Source organism: Microplitis mediator, chromosome 5, assembly GCF_029852145.1.
Source record: "Microplitis mediator isolate UGA2020A chromosome 5, iyMicMedi2.1, whole genome shotgun sequence".
Classification (NCBI taxonomy): Eukaryota; Metazoa; Arthropoda; class Insecta; order Hymenoptera; family Braconidae; genus Microplitis; species Microplitis mediator.
Genome location: NC_079973.1, coordinates 17,657,429 through 17,676,569, shown reverse-complemented (window position 1 = coordinate 17,676,569; position 19,141 = coordinate 17,657,429). Strand labels below are relative to the sequence as shown.

The 19,141-nt window shown below is 30.4% G+C and overlaps 1 protein-coding gene across 3 annotated transcripts in view; it reads left to right on the top strand.

The window, feature by feature from the left end:
• The first annotated feature begins 1,726 nt into the window (after nucleotides 1-1,726).
• Nucleotides 1,727-19,141, top strand: part of LOC130669047 (uncharacterized) — a 198,901-nt gene continuing 181,486 nt past the window's right edge. For 2 of the 3 annotated variants that reach the window (XR_008990111.1, XM_057471711.1), the window contains exons 1-2: nucleotides 1,727-3,618; nucleotides 3,718-3,824. The gene's annotated coding sequence lies outside the window, so the exon portion shown is untranslated. The remainder of the gene's footprint in view (nucleotides 3,619-3,717; nucleotides 3,825-19,141) is intronic. The other variant, XM_057471712.1, reaches the window with a different exon arrangement.

The following is a 19,141-nucleotide window of genomic DNA, read 5'->3' as shown; positions in this document are numbered from 1 at the left end:
TATAATTATAATGATTATTTTTTCGACGATAATTACTTTCATGATAAAAAAAAATTAACGACATAATTACAAATAATAATTATTGTCGATGCAAAATAAGTAACATGATAACGATCCTTATATTTCTGGTTTCTTAATACTTATCGTCTATTAAAAAATAAAACAATTATATAATTTTTAACTAATTTAAATAAAAAAAAAAAAATTTACTGTTTACTGTCGGTATTCATTATAAATTTCATTGAATAGCATTGTAAATTAAATTTATAGCGTTATTTCATGAAGATGACCTTGTAGAAAACTTATTAATGTTACTTAAACAGAAAAAAAAATTTATATTAGCTTTAAAAATTTTTTATTGATACATGGTGAAGAAAGATAAATATAAATGGGATTATATTGTTACTTGTTGTTTGAGAGTAATATGTTATTATTTTTTGTTTCTATACATATTGTTATTTATTCTATCTTTTAATTTCCAAATGAAATTAGTTTTTGTTGAGGATAGAATTTAATATCCGTATACGTAACGAAAACAAAGTTTATAATTAAACTTGACGTTGTTCACATTAAGGGCTTTCAGAATCAGGGCAGTAATGAATTATCGATCAAAGGCGATGTGGGAGAGAAGCGGCGGCTGTAATTGCATTGACCGAGGAGAAACGCTTGGTCGTTCCGTAGAGCTCCCAAGTCTGACGTTTATGAGTATATACTCGTGGGTAAAATTAACGATGGCGTAAAAGTTAATGTTATATTGAGAAATTTATTGTCTTGCCGTAAAGAAATAAATTAATCTATATACAGATAAAAAAATATATATATATAAAAATTATAGATGTGATTGACAATACAATATAATGTATATCATAAAATTCTATTACAAACATCATTTATTATCAGAATTATAACTTATGAGAGCAGTTATCAATATTAATTTAAAAATTAAATTACTTGGTACACGGAAAGAAAATTATGGAAATGGTAATAATTTATATATAGCTATATAATCTCTAAATGAACATGATGACTATTTTCAAGGATTTAATTAAAGAGCAATTAAAAGTTTTAAGCAATAAAAATTTATTAGCTGAAAGTAATATACTAAAAAGTTATTAATTCAGAATAATGAATCATAAAATATTATTTAATTTTTTAATGTTTAATATTGTACGTTTTTTTTTTTTTTATCGAAATTAATTTTGAAACAACTCGGTAGAAAATAACTCTTGTTAATCGTTTTAAAGCATAAACATAAACATATATATATATATATATATATATATATATATATATATATATATATATATATATATATATATATATATATATATATATATATATATAATTTTAATGCATTTTCACAACTATCTTAAGAATGCAAATAGTTACGCTACACAACGAATTCTCCATGGGATAAACTGGTTTTTGAGATTAATAAAAATTGACATAGTTGATAAATTATTTTGATTTTAAACCCTCTAAAATAAATAATTGACATTGACAATGATTTTACAATGTCATACAAAAATTTAAATAAACTTGAATTGATTTTTGAAAAACTAATTTAATATCGAAAAAAAAACAAAAAAACCAAATGTAAAAATAATAAAATGACTTCGACGCGGGATATCCTAACTTGTTAGTGTTACTGCGCATGAAAAAGTCATTGAATCCTCTGGTCTGTTGAGTGGCGTTTCGCGAGTAGAGGTTTGCTCGCGGATGATAGGAGAGGAGCGCGGAAAAGTCAGCCTCAGCATCACTAGAGATGTAAGTGGTGGTGGAGACGATCGTAGTGGTGGATTTGAGTCGGTGGTAGTGGTGGGTAAGAGTGGGGTAAAGTGTTTCGCGCACTGCACCTACGGCAACTATCGAAGCAACACGCACTACACCGCGCGCAGGACGGCTAACTAAATACACATTGAACTAACCTATCTACATTGTTACCTAGCCTGATCCGAGACGCCAACTGTGTTGAAATACAACTACTGGACCCTCTCCCACTCTTTATATATCTATTAACATCCATCTCTCTTACGCTCGTTTTTTATTCTCGGACTCACTCTCACTTACTCACTTACTTATTTACTTATATATATTTATTATATATCTACAAACATAATATAATATCATCATAGGATAATATATATAAAAATTAAAAAAAAATTAAAAGCTTACTTTCTCCCACGCTTTTACTGATTAGTCCTTTTACTGGCTGACTCACTCACTCTTTTATTCACTTACTCACTTGGTTAGTGACTTACCATACCATTTCTCCGGCGTGTTGTACGTCACTGATGTCACACACGGTGTTGTATGTGTATAAGTATATGTATGTGTATGTGTTCGTCACTTGACACTTGACTGCACCTGTAATCTTCCTGGGTAACCAAAAGTGTCATTGTCTATCAGTGAATCCACGTGTATAATTTAAACTTCTTTTTACTGTAGTTATTATTTTTACATCTTGTACTGTTTATTTAACACTTGGAAAGTTAATTAAAATAAAAAAAAAAATCAAGTGGATTTAAAAAGTGTTGTATTTAGACCAAATGATTTTTCAGAGGTTTATAAAAGTTAATTTTTAAATTTAGAAAAAAATATTTTTAAAAACTTTACTGGGTAACGTAATATTTTTTCAAGTGACTAAAGGATTAAATATTAAAAAACAGTGTTGATCTGTGGATTTAATATTTAAAATATTTTATCTGGATTCTTAGAAAAAGTGGCTGACAGTTGCGATTAAAAATGATTATAATTTAATAACTTCTTTATTATTTTGTTATGGTAAATTATTTATCGTTTTTAACATAATTTCGTAAAAATGTTTTTTCGTTGTATTAAAATATAATTTATCGACGTTAATATTTTTTAAATGGAATTTTTATCTATTTTTTAATATTCATTTCCGGTAACAAACGATTACGTAAAGTTGAATAATAAATGTATAAAGAGAGACAACTTGGAATCGGGAATAATCGGATCTATTCGTTTAAAATCGAAGAGACGCAATATTTTTTTTTGTTTTTTTAATGTGTGCCATTTTTACGTTATTTTTATTTTTATCTGCAATCGGATCTCGCGAATCACGTTTACGCGGCTATAAAAAATTCAAACGATTTATTAAAAATTTAAAGAATTTTTTCAATTTTATATAGTTTTTTTTTTAAATTGACAGTGAGTGTTGCAAATAATTTGAAGTAAAATAAAAAGTTAATTAGCGGGAAAAATGAAAAAGTCAAATTAAAAAAATAAATTGATTTTATAGTCAATCGAGTGTCAAGTGTTATCAACTGCTTTATCAATCAATATAGATTTATATCAGTATTAATAACTGAATTTAAATTAATAAAACGGGACTCTTTTATATAACTTGATAAACCAAAGTGGGATTTTAATCTGTTATTTTGATTCTGTACAAAATTTAAAAAAAAAGTTTTTATAGTGAATAAAAAAGATTTTAATTGAGATCAGGAAAGGTTAATGATTATTAAAATAAAAAACAATAAAATAAACGGTTTGATGACAATAACAATTGGTGGAGGTGTACAATGAGCGACGGAATTGTTGGTGCTATTGCAATAAGTTTGTTCGGTACGAGTTCACGATCTTTAAGTGTTGGTGCGTGGTAGAAAACAACAAAATATTTAAATTATTATAAAAAAATAAATATATAAAAAGGAAGTCAAAGTTTCTTTATTGACGAGGACTAAATTCTAGGCGGTGAGAAGAAGAAGCGAGGACAGGACGTCAACATGGATTCGGAATATTCAATGCTAGGTGGTGACCTCGATGTATGTAGGATGTTTGATCAGTATCAATACAAGGTACAATAGATATTTGTTTATTTTTTATAATCAACTTAAAGTAAATGTCTCAGTAATTATTTAAAAATTTTTGACCGTTCAATGCTAATCTAGACTGAATATCAGACATTCTCGATTTAGATGTTTTAGTTAAAATTACTGTGTTAAAGTTTTTTTTAATACTTGTCTTAGTACCTTCTGAAATCAATTAATGATACCACTCTACATACTTGTATGAAATTTTTTATGGTTAACATTAAATTTCGGTGTTTATGAAAATAAAACTGGTTAATTACTGTTTCCAAATAAATTTTTAATGAAATAATTATTACCCCAATTTCATGAAAAACAATTTTGAGATATTGAAACTTTAATACAGTCTCTTATGGAAAAAATAGATTTTCGGGCGGTTTTTTCAGACTTAAATCGAAACACAGTGAAAAAAACTTTCTAAAAATTTTATATGTTATCAGAAATGAAATTACAAATCACATACAAAAAAATTGGAAATTATTGACCACGCTGTTTTTTAAATATAATTTATCAAAGCTTGAAATTTGGAAAAAATTTTTAAGATGTACCAAATCAGTAGTGTGATGGGAGAACAGCGCTTATATTGCAGCCAGATACTGCTGATAATTTTGTTCGTTTTTCCCCCGAATAAAAGCTTTCATCACCAAATGCGTACCAACCCAGACAAGAAAGTACAATCGGCCCAGGCTTGATCCGGGCTTGGTTCAACTATGTAGACCCAGAGAGAAAAGTACCACGGGTCCAGGCTTGGCCCAGTCTTGGCCCAGTTTTGGTAAAAGTCTGGGATGATAATCTCGGGCCATGTCTGGTTGCCAGACCTGGCCCATGCTTGGTTGCCAGTCCTGGCCCAGGCTTCGTTGCCAGACTTGGCCCAGGCTTCGAGGAAACGAATAAATTTAATTTAAAAAAATTTTATTATTATTAACCTCGCAGAGTTCATGATCATTAACGTTTAAATTATCAAAGGGAGGTAAACGATGTGAAAAAAACTCGGTGAAAATTCTGCTGGGCTCTGGGCGCGAACTGCCGTCCTTCTGATTGCTAGGCCCGAACGATAGCTACTGGACGAACCTACCAATGTTGAATTGATATATTTATATGATCTACTTTTATAAACCATACACAGAAAAAACAGTTAACTTGAATCAAGGAAAATATTCTTGATTCAAGAAATTTTTTTTGATCGATTCGAAAAATAAAAATTTACTTGCCCCAAGTAAACAATTATCTTCAAATTTTTATCTTGAATCAAAATTTTTTATCTCACGTGAACATATTTTTCGCTTAAATCAAAAAATTTTCACTTGTTTTAAGAGTTTATATTTCTTCAAGTAAGAGATATTTTTTTTGGAGCAAGAGACATTATTTTTTTGTAGCAATATTGCATTTTTTTGATTAAAGAAAATAAAATTTCTCGGAACAAGTACTATTCTTTTTACGCAAGTATTTTTGTATTCTCCGACCAAAAAAACAAAAGTTGCTTAAGCCAAGAGAAAAAATTTCTTGGGAGAAAAGATTGATATGGAGAAGGGGAAAGTTACCGGTGCTAGACAGCAGCAGCGGGAGTAGTTTGGTGCTCGCCACGAGATCGCGCCTACGATATGTAGTGTCCCTGGTAAGACATTTATTTCAGAAGTGTTATATTCCAAATTTCATCATGATTATGTTCGATTATTCTTCTGTCATTTGACAGAACTACAAGTACCCTTTTGAATTGTACTATAGTATATCCTATAATATATCATGACTTTAATATTTAATATTAAAGTTTACTTGAAATTCAAGTCTTGAATAATTGCTTGGAAAAAAAAAAAACAAAAAATTACGTTTCAGATTGAAAAAAAAAAAAAAAAAAAGAATTAATACGTCAACCCGTCGGAGAGAGAATACATTTTTGACTAAGAAAAATTTGAGTCTTTATTGAAGAAGCAAACATTTAGAGCAAGAAATTTTTTTTCTTGGCCCAAGCAACTTTTATTTTCACTTAAGCAATTTATTTTTCGGAGCAAGAGAATTTTTTTCTTGGGCCAAGAGATTTTTTCTTGGCCCAAGGGTTTTTTTTTTTTTTTCAATCAAGACGTTTATTTTTTGGAGCAAGAAAATTTTTTCCTTGGGCCAAGAAATTTTTTCTTAGCCCAAGTTAACTTTTTTTCGTTCAAAACTTTGATTTTTTGGAGTAACCCAGAGAGGAAAGTACGACGGGCCTAGGCTTGGCGCAGGTTTGGCCCAAGTATGTAAAACCTTGGCCCAAGCTTGTAAGCCAGCCTTGGCCCAGCCTTGGTAGGACTCTGGAATGATAACATTGGGCCAGACCTGGTTGCTAGACCTGGCCCATGCTTGGTTGCCAGTCCTTGCCCATGCTTGGTTGCCAGTCCTGGCCCTGACTTTTTTGCCAGACCTTGTCCATGCCTCGAGGAAACAAATAAATTCATTAAAAAAAGAATTTGTTATTATTAACTTCGTAGAATTTATGATCATTAACGTTTAAACTATCTAAAGGAGGTAAATGATGTGAAAAAAACTCGGTGAAAATTGTGCTTGGCTCCGGGCGCGAACTGCCGTCCTTCTGATTGCTGGGTCCGAACGGTAGCTACTGGACGAACCTACTAACGTTGAACTGATACATTTATATGATCGACTTATTAAACCATAGGTATAGCCAAACTTCGGTAATTCTACCTTGGCCCAAGCCTGGGTTACCATCGAATTGCCAAGGCTAGGTTACCCAGTCTTGGCCCAAGTCTGGCTTGCCATTAGATGGCCAAGGCTAAGTTACCCAGTCTTGGCCCAAGCCCGGGTAATCATTGTGACGGCCAGGACAGAGTACCCAATCTTGAGCCAAGCATGGGCCAATATAGATGTGTCAAAGCTAGGTTCCCCAGTTCTGGGCCAAGTAGGGCCCTGTCGTTCAACTCTGGCGGCTCCTGCATGGGAAGAAATTTTTTTTCTTGGGGCAAGAAAAAGTTTTTTGGCCGAAGTTAAACTTTTTTTCGTTCAAAACGTTGATTTTTTGGCAAGAGATGACTTATTTTCTTTAGCCAAGAATTTTTTTTCTTAAACCAAGAAATTTTCAATTTCGCTTCAAAAATGAATTTTTTTGGAGCAAGAGAAATTACTGTCTTGAACCAAAAAAAAGTTTTTGAATCAAGTGTTTTACTTTTATTGAATCAAGAAAGAAAATTCGGAAGACAATATTTTTCTTGAACCAAGTTAACTGTTTTTTCTGTGTAGGTATAGCTAAACTTGGGTAATCCTACCTTGGTCTATTTTTATGATAATTATATAATTTTTAAAAATAAAACTTATTAAATTTAATTGATTATTTATCAAGAACCTAGTTGAATTATCTTGCTCTACCACCATTATTAAAAATAACATTTATTATAAAAATTCATGAGTTATTTCTTACTTAAATTAATTTTGATAAGTAAAATTATAAAATTACGGTTGTTGATTGCAAATAATAACGAACTAAAAATTATTTCAATTATTAGTTGTAAATAATTTCAATCGCAATATTATAATATTTATTAATTAAAAAATAAATAATTACACTGTAAAAATTTCGCGGAGTGAATGAATTTTTAATTATTCACTCGCTGCGGAGTGAAATTCACTCCGGAGGGGAGTTTTAAAAATATTATTAATAAAATATAACTCCACTATGTAAAACCACAGTAAAAATTCGCGTATAACAGTACTGATCAACCGATACGCCCACACACGCGCACATTTGCACACACCCGAACACACACACGCACATATTCGCACACATACGCACACACACACGCACATATTCGCACACACCCGAACACATTCGCACAAACGCACACACCCGATCAGACACGCGCACACACCCGATCAGACACGCGCACACATCCGATCAGACACGCGCACACACACACGCACACACCCGATCAGACACGCGCACACACACACGCACACACCCGATCAGACACGCGCACACACACACGCACACACCCGATCAGACACGCGCACACACACACGCACACACCCGATCAGACACGCGCACACGCACACGCACACACCCGAAAACACACACGAACACATTCGCATAAACGCACACACCCGAACACACACACGAACACATTTGCACACTCGCACGCGCACTCACGCACGCACACACATCCACAGACACGCGCACACTTAGACACTCGCACTCGCACACTCACGCTGTTTAACAATTTAATATAAATTAATTTAAATGTTAAAACTCCGGACCGGAGTGAATTCGGAGTGAAATAAAATCCGCATCACTCCAAGATCACTCCGCTAAAAAAAATCTCCCAATTCACTCCGCATGCGGAGTGATTTTTCTTAAAACTCCGGAACTCCGAGTGGCGGAGTGCTTCCGGAGTGAATTCGGATTTAATTTCAATCCGGATTCACTCCGGAATTTTTACAGTGTATTAATTTTAAAAACCATAATAATAAGTTAATTGATTAATTAATAAAAAACCTGGGTTAGCCAATTCTGGCCCAAGGATGGGTAACTATAGGTAAAGCCGAACTTGGATAATCCTACCTTGGCCCAAATCAGGGTTGCCATTGAATGATCAAGGTAGGGAAACTTAGTCTTGGTCCAGGCTCGGGTAATGATCGAAATGGCAATGATTGAGTAACCATTCTTGACCCATGCATGGGTCAATATAGACGTGCCAAAGCTAGGTTCCCTAGTGCTGAGCCAAGGAGGGCCCCTTCGTTCAACTCTGGCAGCTCCTGCATGGGAAGGCTCCATGCACTTCCTTCAACATTTTTATATTTTTAATTTTTCTATTAAAATAAAAAGACTAGCAGTTAGAAAATATATAAGAAATTATTGATGTTCGCTAATTTGTCATAGTTTCTGATAAAATTGACGAAAAATGTAAACATATATACTACTCGCTCCATAGTATATTTTTTAATTTGTATATAACTTATTGATTTTCATTAATTTATGAGGAAACAAAAGGGTTATAAAATTTTTTCCATTTACTTTTAATTTAATTTATTTATTAATTATAAAATTTGTCATATGCAAATAAAAGTAATTGTATAATTAGTTGATTTAATATTATTTTAACTCAAAATTCGACATTAACATCTAATCTATTGATCGTATAAATGCTTAAAAAATAAGTATCATTTCTAAAACTATTATAGAAAATGTAAATGAGAAATTGAAACAAATATAAACTGTTTAAAATTTTCTATCATTTAAAATATTTGTTTACATCGATAAAGTATTAGCATAAATTTAATCACTGGGATATTCACTTTAATTATATATTTAAAATATTTTTGTCTATGAATTAAAAAGGTGAATTATCATGATCAAAAGACTTGATGCGTAAGGGTATAATTTCATGATTAATAATCTTAATTATTAAGATTTATTTAATAATAACATCTAAGATTATGTTACTAATTTATCAAATAAATGATAAATATATAGAAATTTATTCATCGAATATTCAAAATGCTCTCAAGCTGCTTTACAAAGGTATTTTATTTTTAAATTTAATTTTATTATTATAAAAGTTAATTTTTTAACAAATTTGATATCTATAACCGGTACTATAAGATATCCATAACCGGTTTTATTTAGTCAATTAAGTCTTTCAGACCCAACTATACTTGATTATATATATTTTTTTTTCTGACCCTACATACTTTCCGATACTTTTTATCTTGCTAAAAAATTTATTATTAATATAAATTAATTTAATTATTTATTCAATTTTTTTAATCCATACGATTACTAATTTTAAAAAGTTATATATTAATTTTTATAGCGCTAATTAACAAGTAGTTTATAAAAATAATTTTGATAGTTCTACTTTGATAGCATAAACTATAAAAATATATATGATTATGTATATTTTGTTTTTGCACACCTCAAGCGCGAAAGCGCTAGGGGTGCTTTACTGACGGTTCTTCCTCGTTGACAATTTTTCTTATACAAAAACATTTCTACACCCTTTTCATAGCATAAAAAATTATTAAATTGTGTACTTGCATGCAGATAATTTATTAAGGAATAATTTAAACCCAACGTTGAGTCGATTTGTTAATTCATTGATTTTAAATTAATTATTTTAATCCAAGAAACTAGTGCTGTCAATTGTTCCGTATGAATCTTTGTAAGCACGATCACTGTGGATAGACACCATTAATCGGCCTAGCTTTTTTTTTATTGTCTTTGTATTTTTTATTACAAGAACCCTTATGAAAATTACTATATGAATCCTTTTAGTTTAATTGTAATTAATTAACGACGTAAAAGTGATTATTCGTGAAAAATTTAGCTGCTATTTTTTTAACTTCCCGCTAAGAAAATCGACGATTTTCAAAAAATTGGGAAGTTATTGTTTTCACCTCGATTTTCGAAAATCGAAATTTCATCAGATGTCGACGTTCCGAGGTCCTGGGAAGCTATTCTGACTATTTTTAGAATGATGTCTGAGTGTCTGTATGTGTGTGTGTGTGTGTGTGACCGGTCTATAACTTTTTAACTAATGAACCGATTTGGATGGTTAAGGCGGCAATCGAAAGAGCTTGTTGGCCATCAACTTTTCTGAAAATTTCAGATCATTTGATCAAGTAGAGTCGAAAATATTGGCGAATTACGAAAAAAAATTTTTTTTTTTTTTTTTTCATTGATTTCTCAGATACGACTTGAACGATCGACTTAAAAATCTAATCAGCTCTAGAACTCAATAAAATATGCCGATTGCCACCTCAAACATCAAAATCGGTCGATTCGTTCTTGAGATTTCGAGGGAGAAAGAAATGCTAAAATCGGTTTTTTTCGAAAACAATGGCACACAAAAGTATTTTCGACCTCGAAGAGCTCGAAAATGTATTCACAACAATGTTTTCGAGCTCAAGGAGCTCGAAAACAGCGGGAAGTTTCGGGGCTGGTCCGCAGGGTCAACCGATAGACAGATTTTTTTTACTGTTGTTATTATTTTTTTCATTGTTTCTCTCTATCAACTACTGGTGGCAGCACTAGCGTATTAATATGTTTGAAAAAAAAGTGACATCTAAGACAAAAGGCGGAATATTTAAAAACAATGTTATTAAAAAAATATTAAACTGAAAATAAGAAATAAAAAATCAAATTGATAATTTGTTACTTGAATAAAAGTTCATAATAAAAAAAGAATACATTTATTTTATATAATAAAAGTAATGATTATAAATAAAATGAGTGATTGAGGTGTGCACTTTTGGATTTTCCAACATTTTTCGTTTTTATTTTTTATTAAATACGCAGTGCGAATTTAAAAAAGCAATTTGATTTATTGAATTAATCCAGTTATGCTCAGTATAACTTTTCTTGTTATATTTTTTGCCTTACATCGCTGTATACATATATTAGTTATCAAGAGAAAGGGTAAAAGTGTTTTCAATGTGTGTATAACCATGTCTGTAATATGTTTATATTTTATTAATTGAAACTTGTATTGTAGGTGTAGTGTGGAAATTGATGTAATTGTTCGATACGACTGACGTTTTAAATTTTAAAGCTTGAATATATTATACATCAATATCGATATGTTATTTTATAACCAGTTTTATTGTCTCTCACATTGTCGATTCAGATCATTGATCAATTTACGTATCGTTCAAATTAAACAAATACTATACTGAGATTAATTTTTTAAGTATATATTTTTACAAGTTTCCAGTTAAAAAAAAAAAAATTGATTTCATATCACATATTATTTATCCTAACCGATTTAATAACAGACAAATGACAGTTGAATAATTTATTGACATAAGAATTAGGAATAATATATTTGTCATATTTTTTTTAGTCATATTTTTCGATGGAATTGACGGTTAATTTATTGCACACCTCGGAGAGGTAGTGCTCTATTTCTATTTTCTAATTTGAATTCATATATGTTTGATTAAAAATATATTAAATTTGATTAGATGTATAATTTGAGTATACGATGCAAAATGAAATTTGATTTCAAAATTTAATTTAAAGTTTAATATCCTCAACAATCGTGATATAGATCGCTATTCATATCAAAATTCCTTATCAAATAAATTCTCATCGCGAATGGAATTTAACTGAATATTCGCTACAAACTAAATACTAAATGAATCAACTATTTTAACAAGGCCGAATATAAGTTTTAAAGTAATTTATCGGTAGTTAACGATTTATCGCCTTCGTTCATTATATGAAGGTATAATTTTTTTTGAATACATATGACATTAGATTGTGTGAAAAAAATCGACTATTTTTTTTTTTTTCAAAAATTATACGAAAAATGCTGTTCGACCTGACGAAACAAAAAATACTGATAGCTTGAGCTCTGAATATTAATATTAACAACCAACTCATCACAATTTTCAATTTTCCTTTTAAATAATATTGGTAAAATTTTTTGGAATTTTATCACTCATTTAGCGAATCAGTGTAACGGAAAAATCAACAAATGTTTCAATTGGAAATTAAACTCTCTACGAAAAGTCTCCTATTATTTTTCGGTAAACTTATTTATTCAAAAGTTTTTCAAGGTCACGGTTGAATTCATAGTAAATTTTAGTATTATTTGACTTGTTCGACTAAACTATCAGACTTATCTTTAATAAGGATCTGCTTTGTAGATCATTTTATTTACCACAAATTATCTATTAGAATATTGCCGAAATTTCCGAAAGTTCTTTACTTATTTGGATTTAAAAGTAATTAATTAAAATCGGCCAGAATACGATTTCTTGGAAAAAAATGGTATTCAAATGCAAATAACTAAAGAGCTTTCAAGAATTTCTAGAACTTGGTATAAAAGATAGTTTGTGTAAATTAAAATGATGTACAAAATAAGTCCTATGACTTTTTAAGATGTCTGATAGCTTCGCCGGAAAAGTTTAATAATACTATGTAACGGGGTAAATTTGATTTACCGCTTTCAATTTAAATTAAAATAAAATCTATTATGCACACTGCCGACAATTTTGCAAAACTACCCAGGGTTATCCGGGGTAGAATGCGACTAGTCGACCGGGGAGTGAAAATTGGAGGCTCGTTCGTCAGTGCCAATTAGATATAGAATTAAGTAGGAGTGGCCGAAGTCTGAAGATGTCCGAGCTTGAGCGGGAGTGAATAATTAAAATCGGAAGACGGAACGAAAAACGACACTTGTTACCGGAACGACTGGACTGGATAGACGTTGTCTAAGATGGAGCAGAGCCAGAGCTAACATCGAGTAGACGCCAACACTCAGACGCCGCAAAAATATTATCAGGTAATTATTTAATTGCGACTTGGTTTTTCTATTGTGGAACCAAGCGATAAAGAAAATCCAAAATTGTACAAGATACCAGACAGGTAGCCGGTACCTTCTGGTAACAATACTGATTGCGTCTGAATAGCAGGTTGAAGGAGAGTACGGAAGTCGGAAAGGGCTAGAGGAAGAGTGAGAAAGCAGGAGTTGGAACGGGACGAGACAAAACAACCGGAAAAGACGACCTACCAAACGTGACAAAAACTACAGAACGAGACCAGGGCAAACTACAGGAAAGGAATTGGAGAATTTTTATTGTAAAGGTATTTATTTTAATTCATTCCAGGCAGGAAGCCGGAGGAATTAGTTAAGTACGTAGTTGTACGTCTAGTATCAAATTATTGTCCGAAATAAATAAATTCGTAATTTATAACTAAATAAAATTTGACTGAGATTAAATTAAATAAAATTAATTAATTGATTAACTCCAGGCAGGTTGCCGGCCCATGCAGGAGCTGCCAGAGTTGAACGAAGGGGCCCTCCTTGGCTCAGCGCTGTGGAACCTAGCTTTGGCACGTCTATATTAATCCATTCTTGGGTCAAGAATGGTTACTCAATCACGGCCATTCCAATCATTTCCCGAGCCTGGGTCAAGACTAGGTTCCCCTGCCTTGATCATTCAATGGCAAGCCAGATTTGGGCCAAAATAGGATTGTCCAAGTTCGGCTACACCTATAGTTCCCCATCGTTGGGCCAGAATTGGTTAACCCACGTTTCTTTATTAATTATTCAATTAACTCATTATTATGGTTTTTTAAATTAATAATTATTTATTTTTGAATTAACATAAGTTTTAATTGATAAATATTATAATATTGCGATTAAAATTATTTACAACTAATAATTGAAATATTTTTTAGTTCGTTGTTATTTGCAATCAACAACCGTAATTTTATAATTTTAGTTATCAAAATTAATTTAAGTAAGAAATAACTCATTAATTTTTATAATAAATGTTATTTTTAATATTGGTGGTAGAGCAAGACAATTCGGCTGGGTTCTTGATAAATAATCAATAAAATTTAATAAATTTTATTTTTAAAAATTATGAAATTATAATAAAAATAATACGACATTATTATTTTTTTTCTTAATCGAAAATATTTATTTAATTGCTCTTTATATTTCATAAAACCAAGTGGTTATAGTAAAATGAATAAGTACAACATATAAAAGTTTCAGTTCAACATTAGTAGGTTCGTCCAGTAGCTACCGTTCAAACCTAGCGATCAGAAGGACGGCAGTTCGCGCCCAGAGCCCAGCAGAATTTTCTCCGAGTTTTTTTACGTTATTTGCCTCTCTTAAATAGTTTAAACGTTAATGATCACACAAACTCTATTAGGATAATAATGATAAAATTTTCTTTAAATTAAATTTTTTTGTTTTGTCGATGCATGGGCCAAGTCTGGCAAGCAAGCATGGGCCAGGTCTGGCAAACAAGCATGGCTTAGATCTGGCCACCACGCATGGGCCAGCCTTGGCAATGATGCCTGGGCCAATGGTAACAACCAAGCCTGGCACCCTGTTATCATCCCAGACTTTTTCCAAAGCTGGACCAAAATTATATATACCGGAAATTATCGAATCTAGTCATAAAATCAATTAATTAAATAAATAATTCAAAATAAAATAATAAATTGTCTTGTTAAGAATTGATAAAAGTTCCACGGTCAAGGTCACCGGTAGTTAATTAATTAAAAATAAATTAAGGATAATTAATTAAAATAAAACTAATTAATAATTAATTAAGATAATCAAAATCAAAATATTAAAATAAAATTTGATTATTGTGATAAAGTGATTGAGTAAATTAAAAGAAAGTTTTATGTAGAAAAATTAGATTTGGGAAAAGGTGACGGAGTCGCTGAAGTTATTATTGAAACAGAGTGAAAAATAAAGAACGTAAAAGGAATTAAGGATTGATTAAAAATAAATAATTAATTAATTGAATGGTCTCTTTTACATAAAATAGTTAATTAATTAAATTATTTATTAATAAAAATTATGGCGGGAAATTAATAGCGGGCAAGACGCCACTTTATTGTAAATTTAGTTCGTGTGTAAAATAAGTCCAGGGGGCTGAGTGAGTGTGTGTGTGTGTAAAATAGTTCAAGATGATCATGGTTTTAAAATTAGTAAATTAAGGTTTGCGAAGGTAAAGCGATTTTAATTTAGTTAAGGAAAATGCCAAAGATAATTGGCCAAATTAAGGAGTGTGTGTGTGTGTGAAGATACTAAAGGTAATTGGTTCAAATTTTTAAATAAACTACAGTTGAAGCTCTCTAAAGTTCCCCTCCCTAAAGTTGACAGGATATGCTCTCTAAAGTTGCTCGAATTTTCTCCCACTCTTTTTTTTACTAAACGAATCAGAGTTCAAGATTCTGGCGCGCGATTTAAACTTCTATAATTGATTGAATACATATTCTCCCGGGAAAAAAAGTTCTTATATGATCACATATAAATCATATAAAAGTGACTCATATAAAATCATATAAAGTTTTATAATGAAATTGGTCCTATAAAAACTTATATGACTTTATAAAATCTTATATAATCATATAAAATCTTATATAATCATATAAAGTTAGATATACCCGGTAAAAAATTATTTTACCTAATCATATATACAATAAATTTTATATGATTAGATCTCAAAATTGGCAGGATTTGATGATATATAATCATGCATGAACAAAAAAAAAAAAAAAAACATCTATCGGTTAACTGCTATTTTGCCAAGGGGTCACCCATCCAATTAATGTTCTGCCTCAATGCTGCTCAACTTTGATGATCTCTCGATTGCCGTCTGGTTCTATAGTCTGCTTTACCCTTATAAGAATTTGACAATCTATAGCATTACTTAAATCGAATGATCAAATTGATACATCCTACATCAATAATGCACCAAATATGATCAAATTTTATCACATTAGTGTTTTATATAAAATTATAAATTTCTTTAAAATAACCTGTTTATAAGACCATAGAAATTTATATAAAAGAATCATAAAACTATATAAACTTTTATATAATCATATATGATTTTATATAACCGTAATAAACTCTTTTGTACTTATACAAATTTATTTATAAATTCATATAAAATCACATCAATTTTCATTAATTATCTGAATTCGTAGAAGAATTTTATAAGGTCATATAAGATTTCATATGATCATACATGATTTTGTATAATCATATAAAACGTGCTCTTGTAATTTCACGATGTTATATATAACTTTATATGAAGTTACATCGAATTTTATAAAAATTTTATAAGATTATACGAATTATTATAAGAATTTTATAAAATCATATGAGTTCTTATATAATCATATATGACTGCATATAATGTATAACATTTTATCTGGTAATGTTATAAACTCATATATAACTTTACAAAAAATCATATCAACTATTATAAAATCCTTATAAAATTATATAAATTCTTATAAGAATTTTATAAGATCGTTATGAGCTTTTATATGATCATATATGATTATATATAAGCATATGAAACTTTACCTGGTATTGTTATAAAGTTATATATAACTTTATATAAAATCACATCAATTGTTATAAAATTCTTATAAGATCATATGAATCTTTATAAGAATTTTATAAGATTATGTAAGCTCTCACATAATCATATATAAACATATATGTTTATATATGATTCTATAAGAACTTTTTCTCGGGTTTATATAAAATCACATCAATTTTTATAAAATCCTTATAAAACTATATAAATTCTTATAAGATTTTCATAAGATCATATGAACTTTTATGTGACCATATATAATTATATATAAGCATATAAAACTTTATCTGGTACTTTTATAAAAATATATATAACTTTATATAAAGTCATATCAACTTTTATAAAGTCCTCACGAGAGTATATTAATTCTTATAAGAACTTTATAAGATCATATAAGCTTTTATGTAATCATATGTAATTTTTATATATTTCTTATATGATCATATATAAATTGTATATGAACATATATGTTTCTATATGATCATATAAAATCTTTTTTTCCCGGGCTGTTATGCGAGATAGTTAACCTAGAAATAAATTTTTTTTATCATAAATAAAACTATCCGAGCAACTTATAATTAATGAACAAAAGTATTTTCGAGATGTAATAAATTTTATTAGTTTATTTTTCGTCATTGCAAATAATAGTTCAGTCAATGTTTCAAATTAGTGATTATTTTATAATCTCTAAGTATTTTCTATTTTATTTATTTATTAATATTAAAATATTAAAAATAATTTAAAAATCACGATTTGAGGTTAGCCTTAACGCATGTGTATCACACGGTTTGTTTCGATTTTGTGACGCATCGAAACGCGCATAGGAGAATCAATTATCCTAGCGAGAATGCAGAGTGGGAGAAGGGGAAAGCAACTTTAGAGAATGGTCCTGTACGAAGAGAGAAACTTTAGGGAGCTTCGACTGTAGTTTTAGGTAAAATAATGCGGGTTATAAAATAATAAAAGGTTTAATTAAAATAATGCGGGTTATAATAAAATAAGGTTCAAAAGGTTTATAAATTAAAAGGTCAATAAGGTTAATGTATATAAAAAGTTATAAGGTTTATATAAAGTTATAACCGTTATAAGTCACTTATAAGGTTACTAGGTATATAAGGTCTATAAGCAAAAGGTTTTTAAGTGATATAAGGTTTTTAAGGATTAAAAGAAAAGGTTCAAATTTAATAAAAAGGTTTAAGTGTTAAATTTAACTCATATTAATTTATTTATAAATTTTCCTTCCTCATCCTTCTCTTACAATTAAACAAAATTACACCGACCATGATGATCTAAGATCCGGCTCTGGGAGGCCGTTATCACTTCCAGTGGCGTCCTTGATAAAGGACGACCAGAGTAACAGCAATAACCTTGTTATAACTAGAATTTGTCATGAATTTAACTTTGGTCTTGAATAACTTTTGAAAAAACAATTGAAAATGAATAACTTTAAAAACAGCATAAATAATAATTAACTTACTTTTTTAAATTCTCGCTACGAAAATTGAAAATTAAAAAAAAAAGAACTCTGGGCATCGGTTTGCCCTCGGGCCAGCCCCACAACTTCCCACTGTTTTCGACCCATACAAAGTCCGAAAACCGGCCCTTGGATGGCCCATCGCTGGGCGAAGTATGATGATTAACGGCCAGTCAATAGCAAGCAAATAACAATTATAATATCAAATAAATTTTGTTGAGGTATTGCAGTTTTTAAAACATCGATAATGTGAATTGCTACTTAGCGGGTAAAAATTACTATTTGACATTGTAACTTTTAATACGTGAGATATAACATCGAGTGCATTGTATTTTATTTATATTTGGCATGTACTTCGAGATATTGGAAGGGTACCCGTAGTCGAGTGGTTATCATGTTTGTACTCGAACTGGAATATTCGCAAGGCGTAGGTTCAAATCCCACAGTGGTAAAAAAAAAGATGGTGGATTTTAAGTTGGTAGTTGAGATATATACATAAATATATATCCAGATAAATTCCAACAATATACCCATGTAGGAAATGACGACGGGCTCAATCCTGGCGGAGGCTTGGTCCAACATTGAATAACTCTGGGCCAAGATAGAAATCGAGGCTTGGCCCAAGCTTGTTTATGTACGGGATGATAACTTGATGCCAGGCCTGGCATCAAGTCTTGGTCCAATATTAAGAGCCATAATTGTACCAAGCTTGTAATTTAACATTGGCCCGATACCAAAAGTCAGTATTCGGCCAAGCCTGTAACTTAGCATTGGCCCAATATCAAGAGCCAGTATTGTGCCAAGCGCGTAATTTAACATTGGCCCGATACCAAAAGTCAGTATTTGGCCAAGTCTGTAACTTAGCATTGGCCCAATATCAAGCGCCAATATTGTGCCAAGCCCGTAATTTAACATCGGTCCAATATCAAGAACTAGTATTGTGTCAAGATGTAAATTAATAGTGAGCCCACAGTTTTAG